Genomic DNA, 26,206 nt, shown 5'->3' on the forward strand with positions numbered 1-26,206 from the left:
GTGAGAGGCTGGCTTCACAGACAGGGGGGAGCTGCCTGACCCTCACTCCTGACTTCCCCCATGTCCCAGCTAGTGAATGGTGTGTGGGTGAGGGGGGGGGGAGGATGGTGAAGTCTGAGACAGCTCCCTCCCTGCATTACTAGTGAGAGGCTGGCTTCACAGACAGGGGGGAGCTGCCTGACCCTCACTCCTGACTTCCCCCATGTCCCAGCTAGTGAATGGTGTGTGGGTGAGGGGGGGGGGAGGATGGTGAAGTCTGAGACAGCTCCCTCCCTGCATTACTAGTGAGAGGCTGGTTTCGCAGACAGGGGGGAGCTGCCTGACCCTCACTCCTGACTTCCCCCATGTCCCAGCTAGTGAATGGTGTGTGGGTGAGGGGGGGGGGGGGGAGGATGGTGAAGTCTGAGACAGCTCCCTCCCTGCATTACTAGTGAGAGGCTGGCTTCACAGACAGGGGGGAGCTGCCTGACCCTCACTCCTGACTTCCCCCATGTCCCAGCTAGTGAATGGTGTGTGGGTGAGGGGGGGGGGGGAGGATGGTGAAGTCTGAGACAGCTCCCTCCCTGCATTACTAGTGAGAGGCTGGCTTCACAGACAGGGGGGAGCTGCCTGACCCTCACTCCTGACTTCCCCCATGTCCCAGCTAGTGAATGGTGTGTGGGTGAGGGGGGGGGGGAGGATGGTGAAGTCTGAGACAGCTCCCTCCCTGCATTACTAGTGAGAGGCTGGCTTCACAGACAGGGGGGAGCTGCCTGTCCCTCACTCCTGACTTCCCCCATGTCCCAGCTAGTGAATGGTGTGTGGGTGAGGGGGGGGGGTGGATGGTGAAGTCTGAGACAGCTCCCTCCCTGCATTACTAGTGAGAGGCTGGCTTCACAGACAGGGGGGAGCTGCCTGACCCTCACTCCTGACTTCCCCCATGTCCCAGCTAGTGAATGGTGTGTGGGTAAGGGGGGGGGGGGGAGGATGGTGAAGTCTGAGACAGCTCCCTCCCTGCATTACTAGTGAGAGGCTGGCTTCACAGACAGGGGGGAGCTGCCTGACCCTCACTCCTCCGGGGTATTGTGATCTTCCTGCACACAGTGCCCTATCCCTGATACCAGGGGTGTTGTGATCTTCCTGCATGCAGTGCCCTATCCCTATTAATACCAGGAGTGTTGTGATCTTCCTGCATGCAGTGCCCTATCCCTATTAATACCAGGAGTGTTGTGATCTTCCTGCATGCAGTGCCCTATCCCTAATATCGGGATGTGTGCAAGAAGATCACAATACCCCCGGTATCAGGAATAGGGCACTGTGTGCAGGAAGATCACAACACCCCCAGTATCAGGAATAGGGCACTGTGTGCAGGAAGATCACAACACCCCTGGTATTAGGGATAGGGCACTGTGTGCAGGAAGATCACAACACTCCTGGTATTAATAGGGATAGGGCACTGTGTGCAGGAAGATCACAATACCCCTGGTATCAGGGTTAGGGCACAAGTTCTAGTCACATTGACTGATCACATTACTTGTTTTGTCAAGCTACCAACTGTTTCCATTTCCCATCCCCCATATACTGTCAGTAGGAAACTTGGTAACATGAATAAATAAGAGGGCAGCCAATAGGAATACATATTCATTCCTAAACTGACCTTAACTGACCTGAAAAGTGTCAAATTGTATCATTTTCAGTTAGTGCGCACTAACTCCCAGTTAGTGCGCACTAACTCGAGTTAGTGCGCACTAATCGGAAAAAACGATTTTTAACGATTTTTTAACTAAAAAATCGTGCCTAAGACGATTTTCTTGCCCTGCCACACGATTTCTATCGTTAAGACGATATGGAAAACGATTCACATCCCTATTATTTGATGGTGTGAGGTGTGGCTCCTAGACAGCCTTGGGGTTACAAGAACTGATTGTCAAATTTGAATAAAGAGAGCTCAACGTTTAGGGCCTATAATAGGCAGGGTACAAAGGCCTAGGCAAGTGATAGCTACATAATTCAACCACAGATATAATGAAGATCCTAGAGGCTTACTGGAAAAAGAAGGGTTTCTTTATGGAAAACAACAAGATTCTCATTTTTTCACTTTTCAGCAAAAGTGCTAGTGGCAAGGAAGGAAATGATGCCTTAATGCTCAGCACTATTCGCTAAAGGCACAAAGTTTTCCCTGCAATACCCAATGTGATTGTGGGTTGCCTATAAGGATGAAACCCGGATATTTCTTACTAAACATGAAACAAAGCAATTTTTTGGACTCCCTTTGATTATGATAGCAAATATGTGGTCCACAGTAATTGTGAAGGGAAAAGTAGACACAGAAGAAACACACAATAGCAATATTACAAAGCAGACATATGTACATTATAATGTCAATATTTTGTAACCTCAGATATTGCAGTAATGAAAAATTTTGGAGTTTTGATTTGGCAATTCTTGGAACACTTTTTGCGTTTTCTTTTTCATTTTTTTCCTCTGCTGGCTATATTGGTCACTTGATTGTGTTATATCCATGCTACTGGATACTGGCTTGTTTTGACTTTGCAGTATTCAAGAGGAAGGATAAGGAAGTAAAATCAGATGTACGAGTTTTGCTTTTCATTCTATTGTAATAAGAGTTTTACTGTTATCCATTGGGTTCACAGTTAGCCTGGGTTATTGGTGACTCCCAGAGCCCCAGATATCACTCAGATCCTGGAGCGGTAGAGATGCTTACCACAAGTAGAGACACATCGGGGTCTGGACTTGGGCGAACCATGCTGGGATTTGGAATCCTAATTGGTTGACTATGTGTATGCTGTATGGATGGTTGTATGTGTGTTTTATGTTCATGGGCAGAACTTTCAGAAGAGCACTTGGCTGTTCTCTCAGGAATCATTGAAGCATACAGAGTGGGAACAGAGCTGGGAGTTCTCACTTTCTTTGTATTGATATGACTTTCCTATGTTTGCTTATACACAAACTGATCATGGGTGATTTGCAAGTTTTCACCCTGAATATAAATGGCCTACACTCTCCTATAAAAAGGAGGAAATTGCTCTTGATCTTTGTAATGATTTGAATGGGAAATATGTCATAGTAGTGGGTGTGTTACAAGGTGTAAAATGTATTCTTGCTAATATTTATGACCCAAATTCTTATTCACATAAGCCCACATTTTCGAAATGCTACGCCCATAAAATTGCCAGGTTATGCAAGTTTCTATAGCCGGAGCCCGCACATGTTAATTTGCGTAGCCGGTAGTTGTTCGCGTATGTATACTTGAACATACAATAGGTGAACATGGAAGACTGAAGTACCTCTATTTACCAATAATATTAACCCAAAACAAAAAACAATTTTTTGTTTAATGACCTCATACCGGGCTGAAAAGTGCAAATTCTGCATGGTCATTCGCCACTGTGTGCGGTATAGTATATATTGGCTGCTTTCACCACGCTGTATTTCATCATCGGTCATTAAAAATTTTTTATGCTCATCATATCTTAAATATAGGTGATTTGTAGTATGTACACCATTCATGTGAATAAAGTTATTTTGTGAACTTGTCGCATTAACCCTTTTTCATTGCATTATTTTGCATTTTTTATATACAGTTTCCAGCTACTTAGCTTTATCATGGAGAGACACTTTTTAGACCCAGTGTCTAGAGGTATTGACAAGCTGCCTGACACGGTCCGTGTTTTGGCTGAACACCTTCCTCATGGGGCCATGGTTGACTAAGTTCAGCGTCTCTTAACACCGTCAAGAGGAACAGGAGGTGAGAAATCAGTGTTGCACCTACAGCTGTTGAGGGGGATATTAATAATCGGTGTATCTTTTCAACATTATGATTACAATAGCTGCATGGTTCAGAAGAGAAAGAGAAAGGAGGAGAAGAAGAATGCAGAGGAGGAGGTACCCCTTCCACATAATTTATAGGACTTGGACACAGTTTCTGGATCTGTCTGAGGAAGAAATAATGTGCAGGTTCAAATTTAACAAGGAAACCATACAGTACCTATGCCAACTGTTAGAGCCAGAACTATAACCTACCACTCAAAGGGGCTATGCCTTGCAAGTCCACATCAAGGTGACTATCGCTCTCACCTTTTTTACAAATGGCAGCTTCCAAACCCCTCTAGGAATCACATCTGGAATCACTCGGTCTGCCACCTCTAGGTGTCTAGAGCAGGTCCTGGCTGTCTTGCTCATTTAAACAGAACATTTTATCTTGTTCCTCTCCAGAAGACAGAAACAACACCAAATAATGACTGATTTCTATCAAATTGCACACTTCATCTTGGGAGCTATCAATTGCACTCACGTGCCCATAAGGGTACCAGGAGGAGATGAGACCATGTACCGTAACTGAAAGGGATTCCGCTCCCTAAACAATGCTAAGGGCTTCATCATGAATGTGGTGCTATGGTTTCCAGGATCCACTCACAATGCCTACATTCTTTCACAATCAAGAAATCATGACCACTTCCAGCAAGGATGTTTCTGACGCATTCCTTTCCAGATAAATCATCTCCTGGATTGCATCCAAGAGGGTGAAAAAACAAGAAGCTTTGCATAGGGTGACTAAAATAGGATCTTTCTTCTGCATCCCAAGGAGTCAGGCCCAGCCACTTATTATTTATTTATTTTATTTATTAGGTTTTTCTATACTAGTGTTTGGAATTACAGTCACATTGGTTTACAGCAAAATACATTATAAATACATGAAATGAATTAATAGTAAAAACAATACAAAATAAAATGTTTAACAATAAAACTCAATATACCTAACTTAAGCTACTATTCATATTACAATATTAATAAAGTAAAAAAGATAGGATAAAATAATGCAGGTAAACAATAAAATTAAATAATAGTTATAAAAAACCAAATAAAAGAGCATAATAATCCAATTTTATCTTGGCACAGTCCAAAAATATGTGAAGGCGTGTGAAAGATTGAACCAACTTCGCTTAGTCTATGCCGTCATTAAAGGCTTGATTAAATAGCTATATTTTAAGCATTTTTCTGAAAGATTTGAGATTCGTTTCTATTCTAGCCTTAATTCTGTTGGAAGCATGTTCCATAACTTGGGCCCCACAAGAGATATTCCTCTGTCTCTGACCAATGTCAGTCTAGCTGAGGACACTGATGGTATTGATAGTAGCCCTTGATTACCTGATCTTAAATTTCGCTGTGGTGTGTGAAGCCGTATGGAGGCATTTAACTATTCTACCTGTTCTCCGTGAATCGCTTTATGTAAGATACATAATGTTTTGTACTGGATTCGTTTTTCAATGGGTAGCCAGTGCAGATCTTTTATTATTGGAGTAATATGATCGAGCTTTCATGACCCAGTTAATATCCTGGCTGCAGAATTTTGTAATATCTGTAAGGGTCGTATGGTGGATTAGGGTAGGCCGAGAAACAGAGCATTACAGTAATCAGTGCTTGTAAAAATTAGAACTTGTAGTACGGTTCTGAAATCATACAGTTTAGAAAAGGTTTTAATCATCTTAACATTTATAATTTGCTACAGTCCTCTTTGGTTTTAATTGCAACATGTTTTTTAAAATTAAGCTCTGGGTCTAACCAAATGCTGAGATCATGTATTTTTGTTCCGAGGTTAATTAGGTAGTTTTCATATGGGAAATGAGGATTTTTATTCATTGACGATATTTTTCTTTTGAGCAGAATAATTTCGGTTTTGTCAATATTTTTACTAATTAAGTTTCATTTGTGTTAATAATTATTTCAAGGGCCTTCAGGGTCTGAGATATGAAACCTGGCAATTCCTCTCTTTGAAAAAAAAGTAGAAGAGTTGTATATGGCTCCAAGTCTGGGAGAATATCCCCTTCCTCACCAGAAGAGCCCCCACCATTATCATTGGTATCATTCTAATCCACCTGCATTCGAGCTCTGTCAGACCTTACTGCACTACAGTGCTTGACTGTGAAGACAGGTGGAGGAACATTCAGATCAGCTGGACCTACCTTAACAGGAACTGCAGCTTCAGCAGACCAGCCCTGTAGAAATGTCTGCAATCTCTGGAAGAATTCCACCCAGGAAAAGGAGGTTGGGTCCCTTCCAGGCACCAGAGGCCCAAACCTGATGTGCTACGAGCCAGTGTCCCCTGAGGACTCAACCCATAGACCAATCAGGGGAAGAGACATCCCTGTATTGTCTCCCTCAGTCCCACTCCCCCCAGACCGAGGAGATGGACCGTCATCAACAAAATCAGGAGGCAAATCTCCCCAAGCATACAAGCAGAGCTCACACAGGCATAAAGAAAGATCTGGCTAAATGGCTTTGATGTGGCTAGCAGCACAGATAGATAAGCACTTAGGTTCCTTCGCCGTGGGCGCCATGCTATAAGTGCACAGCCCAATGAGGGCTCGTGCCTAACTTTCCAGTGCGTACAAATGCACCTAATATGGGCACACAAAACATGTGCATCCAAGCCCATGCACCTAGGCTGCTCATCCCACTGGATGCCCAAACTGGACCCCCAGGACCAACGTCTAAACTTGGCGCACAAGATGTGCACCCAGAAGGACAAATGCCCAATTACATGCACAAATGAGAATGGGTGAACACCTAGATGCATAAGCGCACCAAAATGGGAGAAGCCTGTAATTGGGGCCTAGCCAAATGGCTGCTCAATCTGCCATGCCTGCACTCTCTCCTCACCTCACAGAACTCCCCAGAGATGTGAGCGGGACAGCCAAACACTGAGGAAACAGACCCTTCTCCTTCTCCTGCTTTCTTCCTGTCACTGACTCTTTTTTTAAAGTTAAAAACTTTTACCTGAGCTCAGCCCTCCCCGGCAGAGAGCAGGAACGGGTCCCGGCTATGGAAGGAGAGGGCTAAAGCCTTCACTGCCGAACCTCTTTCTCCCTCCAACCACTAATTGGAATTTAGGTCTATGCCAGTCAAGGCTACCCAACTGAGGCACTCTACTGAGGGAGGGATCACATGGTATCACCTCAGGAGGCAATTGATACTACATAGATATCTCCTTTCCAACTTCTTTCTTCTTTTCTTATTTTTCTCCTTTTATTTTTTTAACTCACAGGCAAACCCTAAAGGGAAATGCATGTCCACCATCTGCTGGAGACAATTGATGGCCTGATGTTGAGGTGAGACTATATAAGCCTGACATCAGCTTTTGCTCCATCTCCATCTGCTGGCAGAGGTGCATAACCCACTTTGGGAATTGAATTACTCACTAAGGAATTTCACAATATGCTTGCTTAAAAAATAGCACGTGTGTTCGTTAAATGTCATATACTGTATGTGAATATATGGTATTTTAAAAACCGCACAGGCAGAAACAATTATAAGAGTAAGGGTACACACATCCAAAGGATAAAGCACACAAGATCATTGTGTGCAAACATTGTAGGTGTCCACCAAAGTCAAAGAGATGTGGTTATCAATCGTGAATGCTGGCTTTATTGAAGAGCTTCATTTAAACATAGTTCAAAGTAGTAAACAGTAGGGATGTGCAGAGGGACGCCATACGTTGCATTCGTGATTCGGATTTGTCGGGGAGCAGATACGTTGCATTCGGCCGTATGGCACCCCAATGCGTTAATACGGCAATTTCTATTCGTATGCCAGCTAAAATTCAAATTAACTACAACCCCCCAGCATCCTGACCCTCCCCCCAAGACTTACCAAAACTCCCTGGTGGTCCAGCGGGGGGTCCGGGAACCATCTCCTACACTCACACTCTCGGTGCCGGTTTCACAATGGTGCCGATAGCCTTTGTCACAGGGGCTACCGGTGCCATTGGTCAGCCCCTGTCACATGGCCATCGGCGCCATCTTGTGCTCCTACCATGTGACAGGGGCTGACCAATGGCACTGGTAGCCCCTGTGACATAGTATGGGCAAAGGCTATCAGCACCATTTTGAGTAGTGGCATCAGACGGCCAGAGTGCAGGAGGTCGCTCCGAGATCCCCAGGGACTTTTGGCCAGCTTGGGGGGGCCTCCTGACCCCCACAAGACTCGCCAAAAGTCCAGCGGGAGTCCGGGAGCAACCTTCTGCACGCCAGCTGTCCGATGCCAGTACTCAAAATGGCGCCGATCGCCTTTGCCCTCACTATGTCACAGGTACCGACGGTCGGCCTCTGTGACATAGTGAAGGCAAAGGCGATCTGCTGCCAGTATTCAAAATGGCGCCAATCGCCTTTGCCCTCACTATGTCACAGGGGCCGACCGTTGGTACCTGTGACATAGTGAGGGCAAAGGTGATCGGGGCCATTTTGAGTACTGGCATCGGACGGCAGGCGTGCAGGAGGTCGCTCCCGGATCCCCGCTGGACTTTTGGCGAGTCTTGTGGGGGTCAGGAGGCCCCCCAAGCTGGCCAAAAGTCCATGGGGGTCCAACGGGGGTCCCGGAGTGACCTCCTGCACTCCGGCCGTCCGATGCCAGTACTCAAAATGGCGCCAATAGCCTTTGCCCATACTATGTCACAGGGGCTACCGGTGTCATTGGTCAGCCCCTGTCACATGGTAGGAGCACAAGATGGCGCCGATGGCCATGTGACAGGGGCTGACCAATGGCACCGGTAGCCCCTTTGACAAAGGCTATCGGCGCCATGATGAAACTGGCACTGAGGGTATGAGTGCAAGGGATGGCTCCCGGACCCCTCGCTGGACCACCAGGGAGTTTTGGAAAGTCTTGGGGGGGGGTTCAGGAGGGTGGGGGGTTTCTTTAAATTTTTATTTAGGTGGCCGTATAATTCGGGGAAGATTTGTGTATTCGTGGGGAATCGCGATACGTTTCGCTTCCCCACGAATACTACGAATAGTGCAATATACGTTGCAGATCGCCAATACAGCGAAAACGAATGCACACCCCTAGTAAACAGAGCATTAAGTTCTCCAATATGAACCTGTGTGCAACCCCAGCCCAAGTGTGGACTGTTACCCAATGGGGCCATACAAATATTTCAGCTTTCTTTGGAGCAGGGACCCTGGCTAGCTCTTCTGTCTCCCTTACTTCCCAAGGTGTGGATTCTTTTGACTAGAGGAAGAAAGAAGTCCTCTCAGGTCTTAGTGCGGGATGACTGAACTCCTCTCCTGAATTCCCTGGGAGAGGTGAATTCCTAGACACTGTTTGCCGTATAGACTGGATATATGTCTTATTCAGCTCATAAGCATTGATTCAAGAGCTTCCTTAGGTGGGGTGTCTAATGACTCCCATTGATTAGTTTGAGAAAGCTGATTCACTTGCAAGGTATTCAGGGTAAAAATATCACTTCCGCAGAATATTCCATGGGGAAAATTCCCTTTGAAATTCCTCTTGTGCACAGGCCTGTGCCCTGTACCACCATAGCTATTTCCAAAATCGATCTTCTAAATTCCATATCCAATCAAAGGCTGTGGTATCCTCCCATTGTTTATGAATATTTGAGATGAAATGTTATGACTTGGTTATTCACCAAGCCTTCCCTAAATTCACCACAAAAATAATTGTGGCAATTGTGAAAAAGACTGTGACAGACACAGTCTTGTACCATTTGGCTATTGAACTGGATCATCAAACAATATCATCAAGCCCTACATTCACTTCAAATATCTTTGACCACTTTGACAGACTGTGAGAGATTCCTTTCTATCATATCTTATATACACCTCCTGAATATGACCCTTTTCATGCTTCCTTATGGTCACTAGGGATGTGCATTTGGGAGAAACAATGAAATTTCCTATTTTGTTTCATTTCAATCTCAAAATGAAATGATTGAAAATCCAATGAAAAGTAGTTAGTTTGCACATTTTGTTTTGAAAACAACAACAAAAAAAGTGATCCATCAGACCTAGGCCCAGTCCCAAGGTCAGGGCTTCTTCTAGGGAATAGCTTGAGGCACAAAACAGGGGCCTCAGCCTATTTTCGAGTGCTATGCCGAGCCATGGGCCTGGGCTAGACATAGGCCACGGTCCAATGCAAGAGCCACAGCCCAGCCTGAATTGTGATTCCGGGGTCTTCCCATTAGGCCCAAGCCCAAGGCTGGGGCCTCGGCCAAGACCTCAAAAATTATCCCCAGTTACCTGTTCTGTGGGGATCCTATGTTGCGGCCTAATCCCAATGTCAGGGGCCCATTTTGGAAGCTTTCAGAAGTTGGAGACCAGGTCTCCTGTGCCATTCACGTTTGTCTTCCTCTGTTTTATTCTTTAAAATGATGGTGTCAACTGGAAACATGACAGAGGTAACTTACTCTGGTGCCTGCATCTGGGCTGAGTCTCTGGCTTTGGACCTGGGCTTGGGGCTTGGCCTAGGTTGAGGCCCAGGTATCAGGCCATGGACTCAAAATAGGGACCCAGCATCGGGTCTAGGCCAGAGCCATGGCCTAGGCCAAGGCCCAGCATTGGGACCCAGCCTATTTACCTGGGCTCAGGCCTTGGTCTAGCCTGGACTCCAGACCTCTGGACTTGGCTTACATGCTGGATTCTGGCATCAGGCCTGGTCCTGGCCTTGGCGAAGGCTGATGCCAAGGTCCTAGCATTAGGCTTAGGCCGAGGTATTTGGACCAGGCCTCAAAGCCTGGGATTTGCTTAAGGCCCAAGTTGTGGCATGGTGACCTATCACACCTATGCTTATGCAAGGCCAAGGCTTTGGCCTTGGCCTAGACCTTGTAGGAGGATTCCCCCCATACTGACTAAGTAGGGGCTGGGAAGGATCCTGCCCCGAGCAATTTTTAGGTGGGAGAGACAGGTAGTGGAGGATGGGTGGACTTGAAAAGCACTGTTTCTTTTTTTTTTTTTAATACATTTTTGGGGTGTTTTTTTATTTAATGTTTATTCATTTTTTAAACTAAAGAAAACAAAATAAACATTAAGCATATCAAAATTCATGGAAAAAAACACCCTAATAACAAAACTAAAAAACAAAACACATTTTTTACCCTTGCATATCCTTAATGATCACTGTAAATTATGACACTAATGTAACAGGAACTTAATTATACATTTGATTGTAATCCACTTTGAGAGCAGCTCAGTAAAGGAGGAATATCAAATCTTTATAAATAAATAAATGTATTTGCAGGTATTTCTGTTTGCCACATACCTTTCTCTTCTTTTGCTGCTATTCAGCTGTTTTATGAAGGATGTGTCACGTATGTTAGCCCTTGTGCTGTGGCATGATTGATGCAGCCTAGCAGGCAACCTACTAGGCCCACACCAACAGCTGGTAGATTCGCTCTTACAAGGATTGGATCAAGAGCTTCACCTATACCAGCTCCATTCTCTGCAAGTTGAGCCCTTGGGTTTCAGGGGTCAGCAGGGCTTAGGCGAGATTTCTGTAAGGAGCAGTTAGACATAGTCAAGTCTCAGGCAGAGATCAGGGCAAGCAGCGAGAAAACGATGACAGGTCCAGGCCAAGTTCAAGGCAGGCAAGCAGACAGGCAGGTTAAGGTCCAAGCTGGGTTCAGATCAGGTAGCAAAGAAACAGTATCCGGGTCCAAGCCAAGGTTGGGGCAGGCAGCAGGCAAGCAGGTCAAGGTCCAAACTGGGGTCAAGTCAGGCAGTAGTCCAGAAGAGTAGTCAATGTCCATAGCAGGGTTCAGACCCAGGAGTCAGGCAGAGATGGACAGACAAAACAAAGACAAGTCACTGGGGACCAAGACATGAGCAAGGTTAGGCAAAGCAAGGCAAGACAAGGTAACAGCATATCAAGATAAGGCAAGGTAACAACAAAGCAAGATAAGGCAAGGTAATGCACAGAGACAATAAGCAACATGTACCAGAAGGCAGGAGGACCTATTGCTGAGGCATCTACTTTTTGAAGTGTCGAGGTTAAAATATCAGACTTGATGATGTCATCAGTTGGCACCAGCTGACGGGCTTCCTGCTGTGTGGCCTTTGAGGTGCCATGCCACACACCCATGCATCTAGAAGGCCCCAGGGTTATGGCAGGACAGTGTTTTAGCCTCTTTGACAGTGTCAGTGGCGTGAGGAGACCACCACCAAAACCTCACCTTGAGTTACTAGCTGGCCCTCCTATAGTGATATAAAGAGTTGACTACTATGTGTGCCACCCCAGATGTGCTCTCTCTCTCTCTCAGCAAAAGTAATGATATGCCTGTCTGGGCACTTTGCAACTTGTGAAATACAAACATTGTGGGGTGCAATGACTTTAACACATGTTGGAATATAATATCTATGTGAAGTGCTAAGATAGCGTGCAGCTCGGTAACTCCAAAATTATTATAGCCATGCCCCTTTTCCTTATCACGAGTGTTATTCATGCGAAAATTATCGTGTTTTGATGAATCTAGGCCTTAGTGAATTTTCACTGTTATAGGGAGGATAACTTTCCAACAACTGATATTTCTGATGATGATGATGATGATGAGCAGCGGTATATAAAAATCAATAAATAAATCAATAAATAAATAAACTGCACACGGTAGCATACATGTGTATATATGGCTACATGTAGCATGCCATAGTATTTTAGAACCCATGCATATTACATAAGTGCATATTATAAAATATGCATATATTTATCCCAAAACATAGGCACGTGTGTATGCTTGCTTATGCGTGAATATATGCTGTTATCCTTGTAAATCTATATGACATTTAGTATGAGTTAAAAACACACTTAGAAATTTCCACTCAAACCAATAGTTCCCAAGCTTGTCCTCAGTACTGTTAAAAGAGGGGCTTCCCCTCTATCTAATTACAGAATGAATACCAGCTTCAGACGATAATAAAGAAAGAGGTTTATTGATAATTAATAGAGGAATGCGGAAAATTCCTTTATGGAGCAGAAGAAGATACAGAGAGAAAATGGTACAAACAAAGGTGTACAAAGTCTGTTCAAAATCTGCTCAGAGCTTCAAGATGTGTGCTTCAGCTTATAAAGGGTCTGGGGTCTGCTATTATCAGTCGTCTGCATAATCCACACCCTTTACCTTTAATAACCAATCAATATATATGTTAACATGTGTACAGCAGCTTGCTCTTACTTATAGGCCACAGGCCTCTTCTTATCAGTTAGAATAACAAACTTAGTTCCATCCTTCCAGGAATGATGTCATCTGTGCTGGATGATTCTCTGGTAAGTTCAATGATCCTAGTGCTTCACAGTGCTATAACTACATATGTGCAGGATATATGCAGTTCACTATTCTACAGTACTCCCAGTCAGCCTCGTTTTCAGGATTCCCTGAATGAATATGCATAAGATATGTTTATATACAGTGAAGGCAGTGCATACAAATGTATTCCTCGTGCATTTTCATTGTGGATATCATGAAAATCAGACCGATCAGGACAGGTTTGGGAGCCAATGATTTATAGCACAGATTTTTGTAGTACCAGTAATTGGAAAACCCCTTTTATAGTACTATATGGCTTCCCAGATGCTCTTCAGTAGCAGCCAAATAAAGCTGCTGCCATGGAATTAATGGGAGTTACTCTATCCTTAAAATAGTAGAATTGAAAAGGGATTGTTTTTGTAAACAAGTTCAGAGTCATATGTATTGTGTATGTTTGTCAACCATTATTGTGATTACATTAAAAAGACAGATGTGTTGTGTTCTTAGAAACATTTTCAAAGCTCAATGCTTTATAAATATTATAAATAGGCAGGCACTCATCTTTGTAAGACTGTAGTTAGATGCCTTTATCCAAGACAAAAACCTAAACCAGTTTTCAATCACTTAATTTCTGAGCCATCTGTTGAGCCACATGTAGGATTTAACCAGCATAATCTTTTTCACACCTTCACTACTGGAAAAGCATTAGGTAACAATGTTCAAGAGATATTTTCAAAAGCATTTCTAATATTCTGTTTCTTTGAAACAAAGTTTTGCAAAGACGCTAGATAATGTTTCAATATGAAAATACTCCCCCCCCCCCCCAATAAGCTATCTAAATATTTTAATCCTTTGGTATAAGAACAAGAGAACGTTCTTATGTCTTATGTATTCTAGTTGTATTATTTAGTAAACAGGTTACCAGCATAACCTAATTAATCCACAGACATTTGAATAAACAAAAAAAAAAGAGGTCAAAGTGAGCAGCATAAAGTAATAGCATTCCACAGGAGTTCCACTGGAGGTCTGACTAGAAATTGATAGCATTGATGTCATAATGAAGAGAAAGCAGACATTAGGAGCTTACCCTAATGAAGCATCTACTTCATTGCTTGGCCTTATGAATTGATTTGTTCAATGGGCAGTGTTCCTTGGAGCTTCTGGTGCTGGTGAGGACTTACTGCAAATCAGGGGGACTGCAGTTTGGTTCCCCCAGCCCAAAGGCTTCCCTTCAAAAGCATCACTATGGGTTGCCAGGTGCCACCCTCATAAAATGAGTTGCCATTCTTTTGCCACCCCAGTTTTATATATCGAATCAGGCAGAGATAAACCAAACCCTTGCTCGATCTGATGCAGAGATCAAGTGCTGTCAGCCGTGTGATCCTTCTCCTTGATCCAGCCCCCACCCCCCAGCCAGCAGGAGTCACATTTAAGCAAAGTTTATCTTCTGCAGGGTCAGTCTCACAGTTCTTATCACAAAACTGGCCCCAAGGCGACAGGAGATGATGCTGCTTTAATGTAACTCCTGCCACCTGTGTCAAATAATATGGTTTACTTTAGAGACCTTAAACACATGGACGCAGGTATTAAGGTCTATACTTGATTCATTGCCAAACAACTTTGAGATCTTCTTGCTAAGTCATTATGCTGAAACCCAGAACCATGTTCTCAGTAGTGCTATCACTATAGATGCTCCTATAACATAGTGCAATCTCCACTATCAGTTGTATCTTCCAAGGTACCACTCAGGCCTGAGACTATTGAACAGACAGGTCCATCACTTTGAGAGCATTTGGTGTACAGACAAATCTTTAGCAAATAAGAATAAATGGGCAATAGCCAATAAACACTACTAATCTGACTTATTCACTTCAAAAAGGTTTATTTCAAATAAGCTTAAATCAACAGACAACCGCCCCTGACAACTTTTAATAATCATTGCCCAGTTATCTAATCAACCACCTTTTCTTTCTCCTGACCATACTCTTTGTTCTGGTAATAGTTTCACAATATTTTTTCTAAATAAGATCAGCTGAATTTGCAATGAGTTCCTTGTTGCCAACAATGCAACCTGTTTCATCTTCCTTATCTGCTTCTCCCCCTATCCATGGGATCGTCTTGGTGTTTGGGTACTTGCCAGGTTCTTGTGGCCTGGTTTGGCCTCTGTTGGAAACAGGATGCTGGGCTTGATGGACGCTTGGTCTGACCCAGCAGAGCAATTTTTTATGTTCTTATGTTCTTATTCTTCTACTCCTGTTTTATCTTCCTCTCCTGCTCTTTTTTCAGGTTCAAATTTATCCTCTTTCAACTTGACCTCTCCTGTGGGCATTACTCTGTTGTTAAAATCTTTACATCTTATTACATACAAACTAAATCCCAAACCATATAAGGGGGGTCATTTACTAAGCATTTTCTCCCATAGACACTGAATAGGAGAAAAGCCTTAGTAAATCAGGCCTTAAGTTGCTTAAAATCTGAATTGTGGCCTTCATTAATCCATGGTCTGTCACTGTACATATTTGCTGTCAACTGGTTGCATTCCCCAATCAATTTAAAAATGCTAGGCTTTGTCTGTTAAGACTACAGTATCACCCGCTCCCTCCTGGCAGGACCCAGCCACCATGCCACCATGCTTGGCCCTCCGCTTAGCCCCGCGTCCACACCTATACGCATAACTTATGTGCATAGGGGTGGGAAACCTTGGATTGGTGTCCTTGGATGACATCCCTCACTGGACTACCTAAACGCTGATTCTGCACTGGTTCCTTGCTTCTGCAACAGGTCCTCTAGTGTCCTTGTGACCCAATGTGTATTGCTAGTTGTGTCTTGTTCCTTCTTCATACCTTGCCTGTTCCTGTTTTGTTTCTGTGTCTCTTTGGTTGCCTTCTCATAGTCCAGATGCCTGTTCCTGTCTGTGCCCTGCCTCGCTTATCTTGTTAGTCCTGTCTATTCTGTTTGTCTCCGATTGCTTCCCTGGATCTTGACCTCAGCCTGTCACCTGACCTCACTGTTTGCTTACCTCTGGCTTGGCATCTATTCTGCTGTCTGCTGACTACCCAGACTTCTGGTTTGGTATCCGTTTTGCTGTCTATTACCTTCCACGCCCTTACCTGGATTGGACAACCCCAGGGACCCATCATAGGCTTGCCAGCTGCTACAACCAAAGGGATCAACTTGTAGGAGAGGCAGCTGCTCTAGGTAAAGCTCTAGTCAGTCCTGCCTATGGGCTTCTCTGCCAACTGCCGGTGTGGACCTAGTGGGTTCACCCAATAGGCTGCTTTTTTCTTCTCCCTTTTTTGTTTTTGTTTTCTGTTATTGAATAGCATTGATAGTGATGGGAGGGATATAAGAGAGAAGTTGGTGGGAGTGTGACACCTGAGCACATCCTAGGTTAATCTTGTTCTCTTGTTTTAAGAGACAAGGTAGTACTGGGGTATAGTTGGTGAGTAAATGGGGGGAGGGTAGAGAGAGGTTTTGGGAAGGAGAAGGGTTAAGGCAAGAGAAGAAAATAGGTATGGTGTGGTGTTTGTAAGAGTAAACAATAGGGGAAATGGGTGCACATTGGTTCTTAGAGGCATGTAGGTATCATTTCCAGTTTTATGTTTGGTGGTAGATGTGGCTGGGAACCCTCCACATTCTCCCAATAATGTTTGTGTGTAGAATGTTTGTTTGGATCAATTGGGGGGGGGGGGGGGTTAATGTTCATGTAATTTCATGGAATGTTGATGGATTGGGTTCACCCATAAAGCGGCAAAAGTTATTTCAAGCCCTAAAATGCAACAAAGCCTATATTGTGTGTATCCAAGAGACCCACTTAAATGATGCAGAAATTACGAAGCTAAAAAGAGAGTGGGCTGTAGGATGTTATTATGCTTCAGCAAAAGGGAAGAAAGGTATATGGGGGTTAATACTTATAAATAAGAACACTGCTTTTCAATTAATGGTTGAAATTAAAGATCCTGAGGGCCATTACATTACCGTAATAGGGAAAATCAATGGGAGGGTAATCACAGTCTGTAATATTTATGGCCCCAAAATCTATCATCATTCATTTTTTACATCTCTGGTAAATTTGCTGATGTCCAATTCACAAGGTTCTCTTCTCTTATACTTGTAAGAGATTACAATTATATACATGATCCATGCCTGGATAAGTCAGCTAAGCCTATTTGTTTGAGTATGGGAATGGGTAAAGGTATAGCATTTCTCTGTAAACCATTACAATTAATAGATATTTGGAGAGTATTAAATCCTAAAGTTAAAGACTATACTCATGTTTCCCATGTTCATATGATGATATGAACATGAGGGTCTTGTGGGGGTCAGGAGGGTCCCCCAAGACTTGCCAAAAGTCCCTGGTGTTCCAGCGGGGGTCCAGGAGTGATCTCCTGCACTCGGGCCATCGGCTGCCAGTAATCAAAATGGCGCCGATAGCCTTTGCACTCAATATGTCACAGGGGCCGACCAATGGCACCGGTAGCCCCTGTGACATAGTAAGGTCAAAGGCTATCAGCACCATTTTGAATACCGGCAGCCAACAGCGTGAGTGCAGGAGATGGCTCCCGGACCCCCCGCTGGACCACCAGGGATTTTTGGTAAGTCTTGGGGGGGGTCAGGAGGGTGGGGGGTTGTAATTAATTCAATTTTAGCCGGGAAACGAATAAGAATGAACGCATGAAAGTATCAGGAGCCCCCCTTGCCGAATGCAACGTATCTGCCCCTCAACGAATACGAATACCAAATGCAACGTATGCCGTCCCTCTGCACATCCCTAAAATAGAGTCAAGTTCTTTGGATATAAACCCTCAAATCCATGTGTATAGGTCTATATAAAGAGGTTTTGAAAATACTCTGTAACTGATATTGTAAAAGGCATATTGATATTGGTTTGCTTATGGTCGCTTTCTGTTTAAAGTATAATACTGAATGGTACTCAAGGTTATGATATCTGTGCTAGGCTAAATCTGAGGTAAGAAACTGGGCTGTAGTTATACAGGTTTGTCCCTTATGTAACCAAGATGCTGATTTCAATGGGAATATTGGTAACATTGAAGATATTCAGGATTATCCATTGGGATTGGAAGGAGGGATGGGAGGTGGGAGGGAGAAAAAGGCAATAGCCATTAAAGTCATATTTTCCCTTGTATGTCATTATGGTATTTGTTCAGGTGCCAACTGTGTGGCTTTGCTGTGAAAAATCAATAAAAAGTTATCTGAAAAATAAGGTATCCATGGACTTTGTCCCAGTGCCTTAAAATGCAAAAAGTCTGACAATTGTACCATAGCCTTTCTTTCTTGTATGACATTAAACAAGTGTAGAAACTGCTTAGGTTTTTTTTAACGGATTAACAAAAATGTACATAATGGTGAGCCGGTGGGTATAGTGCTACTGGATTTTCAGAAGGTGTTTGACAAAGTCCCTCATGAGAGACTCCTGAGAAAATTAAAAAGCCACTGGACAGGAGGCAATTTCTTATTGTGGATTGGGAACTGTTATAAGAGAGCAAGCAGAGAATAGGACTAAATGGTTAATATTTTCAATGAGGAAGGTTAAAGTGAAATGCCCAAGGGATCTTTATCAGGACCAATGTTTTGTAACATATTTATAAATGATCTGAAAAAAGAAACGTGTGAAGAGATCATATTTGAGGAAGACACAGAATTATTACAAATTCTTAAATCACCAGTAGATTGTGAGAAATTGCAAGGGGACCTTGGTGAGACTAGGAGGTTGGGCATCCAGATGGCAGATGAAATTTAATGTTTACAAGTGCAAAGTGATGCACATAGGGAACAAGAATCCAAAATGTAATTACACAATATTAAGTTCCTTATAAGGAGTCATCACCCAGGAAAAGGATCTAGGTGTTATTGTAGATAATACATTGTAATCCTCAACTCCATGTACAGTGGGGTGATGCAAAAAGCAAATAGAATGTTAGTAATTATAAGGAAGCAAATGGGGAGTAAAATGGAGAATATCAAAATATCTCTACATTTCTCCATGATGTAACTGCACCAAGAGTACTGTGTACAATTCTGGTTGCCACATCTCAAAAAAGATGTAGCAGAACTAGTGAAGGTAGAAAGAAAGGCAACCAAAATAATAGAGGGCATGGAACAGCTATGTTTTATTTTTTTAGGAGTTGTTGTTGAGGAGTTTTGAGGGGACTTAAGGAGCTTGTGATCTCTTGATGAGTCTTGGAGTCTGAAGTTCTGGTGAAGTAAAGGAGCTGGAAGAGAAGGAGGAACTGCAAACAGAAGGGTTGCTGACCTGCCTTTTCAGTCCTTTGGAGTATCTGTGGAAAGGAAGAGAACCTATTTTGTGGGATATTCAGGAGTTAGACCTGGAGCATCTGTCTGCCTGGTATGAAGGGAGGACTCATCTGGATCAGCATCGTGTCAGTACTCTGAGCAATTACTAGAGACTTTGTCAACTTTCTGTAAACAACAGAGAGCCTCAGAAAGATTCTTACTTCCTGCAAGATCTGATGGGGAATAATTCTGGAAGAAGTTTTAGATAGTGTCCTCCACTCTGTTTAACATCTACCTCCTCCCGCTCTGCAACCTCCTATCCACTCTAGGCCTCCCGCACTTTATTTACACCGATGATTGCAAATTCTTATTCCTGTAAAAGACACACTTCAAAAAGCTACTAAGACCTGGAATTCCACTCTAACGGTGATTAACACACTACTGACAAGCAACTTCCTAGCACTCAACATTGCCAAAACTGAGATACTACACATCGCCCCTCCTAGCATTTCCCCTCCCCTGCACCTAGGCCACAACCCCCTTCCCCCCTTGGTTTCCAACAAACATGTGCGCAGTCTTGGCATCACCATCGATAACCATCTTTCCTTCAATAAATACATTAACAACACTCTCAAAGCCTGTTATTTCAAACTGCACACCCTCAAAAAAATCAAACCCTTACTACACCTTAACAACTTTCGCACTATCCTACAAGCATTCATTCTATCCAAAATTGACTACTGTAATGCCCTTCTCCTAGGTTTACCCTAAAGCACACTTCAACCACTTCAATTACTCCAAAATGCTGCTGCACGCATCCTCACTAACACACACAAAAACGATCACATCACCCCAGTGTTAAAACACCTTCATTGGTTACCTGTCGCGGAAAGAATAACATACAAAACCCTCACTCTCATCCACAAAGCACTCCACAACCAAAACATGCACTGGTTCTCTGAGCACCTTACCTTCCACAGCTCAAACAGACCCATAAGGCAGCAACAGAGAGCAACACTTCCCATCCCTTCCCTTAAGCAGTATAAATTTGGTTCCGCTAGAGCCCGGGCATTATCTTTGGCGGGACCCGTCATATGGAACAAGCTCCCCTCCCTCCTGCGTCAGGAACCTTGCCACAAAAAATGTAAGCAGAACCTGAAAACTTCCCTGTTTACACAAGCTTACTCATAACTGCCTCCCTCCCCTTTTAATACTATGTTATTCTGACATATATTTGTATATTAAGTTATTCTAACTTATGACTTTCTTTCTTATTTAATCATATGTATTTAATCATTGCTTGATCCCACACTTATTGTATATTAGGGATGTGCAGAGCAAAAGTTTATGTTCATAAGTCCATAAGTCGAAAGGGGGTCCCATTTGCGGTCAATATGGACATATGGAGAATTCCATAAGTTGAGTCTATGTCCATATGTGCAAATAAAAATTTAAACCCCTCACCCTCCTTAATCCCCCCCCCCAGACTTACCAAAACTCCCTGGTGGTCCAGCGGGGTCAAGACGCCATTTCTGACCTCCTTTGCGAGGAGCACGTGACGTCGGCGCCACGTCGGAGTGACGCGGCGTCACGTGATTCCCCGCGGGTTCGCTCCGGGACCCTCGTTCGACCCAAAAGGAACTTTTGGCCAGCTTGGGGGAGCCTCCTGACACCCCCAAGCTGGCCAAAAGTTCCTTTTGGGTCGAACGAGGGTCCCGGAGCGAACCCGCGGGGAATCACGTGACGCCGCGTCACTCCGACGTGGCGCCGACGTCACGTGCTCCTCGCAAAGGAGTTCAGAAATGGCAGAAATGGCGTCCTGACTCCTCGCTGGACCACCAGGGAGTTGTGGTAAGTCTTTGGGGGGGGATTAAGGAAGGTGAGGGGTTTAAATTTTTATTTTGGATCAACAATCGCGATTTCCAACATATTCAACATAGCTATGTTAAATAAGTTGGAAATCCGATCGTTTTCGCCTCATCACTTTTTTAAGTTAAAAAAAAAATAAGTAGCATTTTACATTTAAGTTCAAAACGAATGCACACCCCTATTGTATATTGTTCAGTTCTAATTCTGCAATACGCCCTAGTTGATTTGCCCCTTTATATGTTATTTCTCCCTACCTTGTTCAACTTTATATGGATTGTTCATTGTTCTCTGTAAAGCTCGTTATCTGCATTTTTTGTTTACTGTAAACCGATGAGATGTTCCCAACGTTCATTGGTATATAAAAGCTTCTAAATAAATAAATTCTCCTCCTCCATGGGTATACTTTGACTACCCTACTCCCTCCACTCCCTTAGCCTTTCTGCCCCCATTTCCTCTTGACCAATCCTCGGTTCCCACTTCCTTTTCCATCCCACCACTCCGCAGTAGGTTCCTCCTCGCCCCTCAGCCAGCTCGCCTCCTCTGCAGGCTTGGTTTACCCATCTCATCCCTTCACTTCTACCCATCCCTCACCCCTCAGCATATTAGACTTCCTTTCATTGGCAGGTTCAGTTCAGCTCTCAATTTATTATTTCTCTTCTTCCACAGGCTTGGATCATTTTCCTGCTTTGGCCTCCCTGAGCCCAGGCACATTTTTTTTCCTAGAATTTCTCCTACCTCCCCATCCCCTGCAGCATGTCTCCCGGCACCCATAGATTTCATAACAGAGCCAGTCCCATGCTGGCAAAGTCCACACAAGATGCTTCACCACCTGCATTTCCTGAGCCCTGGCAGCTCAGCAATCAACATCTCCATAGCTCCAGGGCCACAGCTGTATGTGGTGCTTCCTGCCCCGTGCTTGGAAACCCCAGAGATAACTGTTGTCCCCTGTAGGATATGACAGGAGAATTATTATTATTATTATTATTATTATTTTTTAAATGGGAATGGTATTGTTTTCAGGAATTAAAATGTAGAAATGTAAAAAAAGGGGGAAACTGCTTTATTGTGTAATTATGTGCTGGGGCAAGTGGCTGCTGCTGTCTCTTTAAGTGGAGCTGAGAGCTGGTAGCTGAGCTAAGAAAGCTTGTGGCTGTGTGATGTCATGCAAGAAAAAGCCCGTATGAGACAAACGAAAGACATGGGAAGATTTGCCACAGATTAGATGTTACTACCCAGAAAATAATCACAGCAGGAGTTGCACAAGAGAAGTGTGAGGAACAAGAAGCTGATGACTGAATCGTTTGGAGGCATTAATTGCTTGGGGACAGAGATGCTGGGGGATCTGAGGATTCTTATCATAGGAGGCAGGTCCTGAGAAACAAAATCAGTAAGGAGAATTATTAAACCTATTTTCCTGTGATAATGATAAGACTTGGGATAACACTGGGAGTTCATGTATGAGAAATCCTGAACAGGCCACTGCGAGTCCCTGCCAAAGCAGACAAACCCTGGGGGAATCCAGAAGGGCTGAAGTCAGCACTTTGAGCGGAAACTTGCATGCCTGCTTTAGAAAAGTTGCTGAGCTGTGACAGAATTTGGGGAAATTGGAGCTTGCTAGATTAGTTACTGGAAAAGGACTTACTGAAAAAAAATAATTTTGTTTAATATGAATGACTGCAAGGGAAATAAAGGAAATCTGAAAGGCACCGAGCCTGTTCCCTCTCAGTTTATGAGACATACTCCAGTTCACAATACAAATTACTAGAGATGTGAATCGTGTCCTCGATCGTCTTAACGATCGATTTCGGCTGGGAGGGGGAGGGAATCGTATCGTCGCCGTTTGGGTGTTTAGAGTATCGTGAAAATCGTTAAAATTGTAAACCGGCACACTAAAACCCCCTAAAACCCACCCCCGACCCTTTAAATTAAATCCCCCACCCTCCCGAACCCCCCCCCCCCAAATGCCTTAAATTACCTGGGGGTCCAGCGGCGGTCCGTAGTTAAATCGGGGGAAGGGGAGGGCAGGAAAACCGGCACACTAAAACACCCTAAAACCCACCCTAAAACCCCCACTGAACGACCTCCTGCAGTCGATCTCCTGCCGGCGCCATTTTCCGTATGGAAAACGATTCGCGGCAGGAAATCGCTCCTGGACCCCCGCTGGACCCCCAGGGACTTTTGGCCAGCTTGGGGGGGCCTCCTGACCCCCACAAGACTTGCCAAAAGTCCAGCGGGGGTCCGGAACGACCTCCTGCAGTCGAATCGTGTTGGTCTATGGCCGCCGCCATTTTGCGCCGCCATTTTGCAAAATGGTGGCACAGAATGGCGCCGGCTGAAGACAACACGATTCAATTGCAGGAGACCGTTCCGGACCGCCGCTGGACCCCCAGGTAATTTAAGGCATTTGGGGGGGGGGGTTCGGGAGGGTGAGGGATTTAATTTAAAGGGTCAGGGGTGGGTTTTAGTGTGCCGGTTTTCCTGCCCTCCCCTTCCCCCGATTTACGATTTTTTGACGATAAATCGGGGGAATTGGTATTGTATCGTGGCCCTAATGATTTTTGACAATTTAAAATATATCAGACGATATTTTAAATCGTCAAAAAACGATTCACATCCCTACAAATTACTGATATTTGAATGTATAGGGAGGAAGGTAATTTCTGGAAGACAGAGCTATGGGTTCAGGAGGGGCTGAGAAAGCCTGCATTGAGGGACCTGATTCACAGCCTCAGCTGCTGACTGTGGGAATGGATGACAGCAGCTGTAGACCATCTTCAACTGGGCCCCAACCAAGTATAATCCTGAGCTCACAACTGTTGCACACATATACTTACATGAGACCAAAAATTCAAATCTGAATTTTATTGCTTTGGGTAAATCACACCATGTCTGATGGAAACTGAGTTGCTGTATGAGTGTTTTCCAGACCACAGTATTCTTCCGTTGATGTTCATATGTGTTGTATGATCTGTGTTATAAAGAGAAACAGGGAAAGAAAGTACTACTGAGTGAGTTAAGGCTGAGTTACAAGACAGAAAGAGACAGAGGGATACAAGATAGAAGAGAAAAAAGAAACGCTCCTGCTTGAAGATGTGTTTGCATGGAAACTGAAGTATACTAGTGAACAGAAAAAAACTGTTTTAGTCTATATGAAAACTGTTATATTTGCAGCTGAAAGTTTGAGTGATTTAGCTGTTTTACAGATCTCATTCTTCTTTTCTTATCAGAAAAGAACAAATAAAAGTTGTGGCATAAATCAAAAATCTGTTTCTTGGGACAATTTTATGGTTTTGTGTACCTTTCAAGGTACCTTAAATAGTGTTATTTTTTCACTCGGATCGCAGTAGGATGCTACCGCGATCCAAGCCAGGTGCATTTGATTTTTCTAGGCCTGTGTCCGACTCAGATTGCAGTAGGTTGCTACCACAATCTGGGTGTAGAAATGAGACTATTTATGGTATCGAGGGAGTTTGTAGGGAAAGGGCTGGGGTGGCCGAGGGGGAGGTGGGGCTCTACATGTGATCCTTACATTTTAAATACAGGTAGTAGGGGATGGCATAGGGGAAATAGATCTCATTGGTCTTGTGGTGCTGATATTTTTAAAAGTCTAAAATCGGAATACTTGGAAATAAGATAGTGGATTCACTACACTCTTTCTATCTCAATGCCTTATCCACCAGTCAAATCCCTTCTGATTTTAATAAAGCACATATTACTGTTCTTCCCAAACCTGGTAAGGATCCAGGACTACCAACCTCATATCAACCAATTTTCCTTTTGAACTGTGACCTTAAACTCTTAGCGAATGTTTTGGCAACCCAAATGAGCCTAGTCCTACCTGACCTTATTTCTTCCCACCAGGTGGGCTTTGTCAAAGGGCGCTCCTCGAGCTCACATATAGCTAAACTGCCCACAGCAATTTACTATTGTCAATTACACCAAATCCCCGCTATGGCTGTGAGCTTCGACTCCAAAAAGGCCTTTGATAGGGTCTCTTGGGATTATTTATTCTCAGTACTTAGGAGGTTCGGTTTTCAAGGTCCTTTGCTGTCATACATTTCTCTTCTATATCATCAACCAACATCACATATACTAGCGAAGGGCCTTCTTTCAAAGGCTTTTACCCCACAAAGAGGGGTATGACAGGGATGCCCCCTGTCACCCCTACTATATATCTTGGCGATTGACCCATTATTACGATGTATCGCGCAGGATACACAGATCCCTGGGTTAAACTGTAAGGGACAAGTTTTTAAAATTGCAGCATTTGCTGATGATATACTCATTTTCCTTACAAACCCACAACAAGCATTACCAAAAGTTCTCTTGCACCAACTTTGCTACGGCAGCTTTTCCGGTCTTAAAATAAACACTGACAAATCCGAAGCCTTAGAAATATATGGTAACCTTCAACAAATTCGGGGCCCGTCTTTTCCATTAAAATGGGCCATAGGGCCTATAAATACTTAGAAGTTTTAGTACCCAAGGGATTAGATACCATCTATAGCCTAAATATTAGGGGTGTGCATTCGGATTGACCGCATTAGTAAAACGCAACTCATATTTTTTTTTTACTTAAAAAATTGATTCGACATAAACGATCGGATTTCCCACATATCGAACATAGATATGTTCGATATGTGGGAAATCGCGATTGTTGAGCCAAAATAAAAATATAAACCCCCTCACCCTCCTTAATCCCCCCCCCCGACTTACCACAACTCCCTGGTGATGGAGCGAGGAGTGAGGACGCCATTTCTGCAATCCTTGGTGAGAAGCATGTGACGTCGGCGGCACGTCGAGTGACGCCGGCGTCACGTGATTCCCGGCTCGTTCGCGCCGGACGGCTCGTTCGGCCCAAAAAGAACTTTTGGCCAGCTTGAGGGGGTCAGGAGGCCCCCCCAAGCTGGCCAAAAGTTCTTTTTGGGCCGAACGAGCCGTCCGGCGCGAACTTGCCGGGAATCACGTGACGTCGGCGTCACGTGATTCCCGGCTCGTTCGCGCCGGACGGCTCGTTCGGCCCAAAAAGAACTTTTGGCCAGCTTGGGGGGGTCA

This window comes from Rhinatrema bivittatum, chromosome 3 (genome assembly GCF_901001135.1).
Source record: "Rhinatrema bivittatum chromosome 3, aRhiBiv1.1, whole genome shotgun sequence".
Lineage (NCBI taxonomy): Eukaryota > Metazoa > Chordata > Amphibia > Gymnophiona > Rhinatrematidae > Rhinatrema > Rhinatrema bivittatum.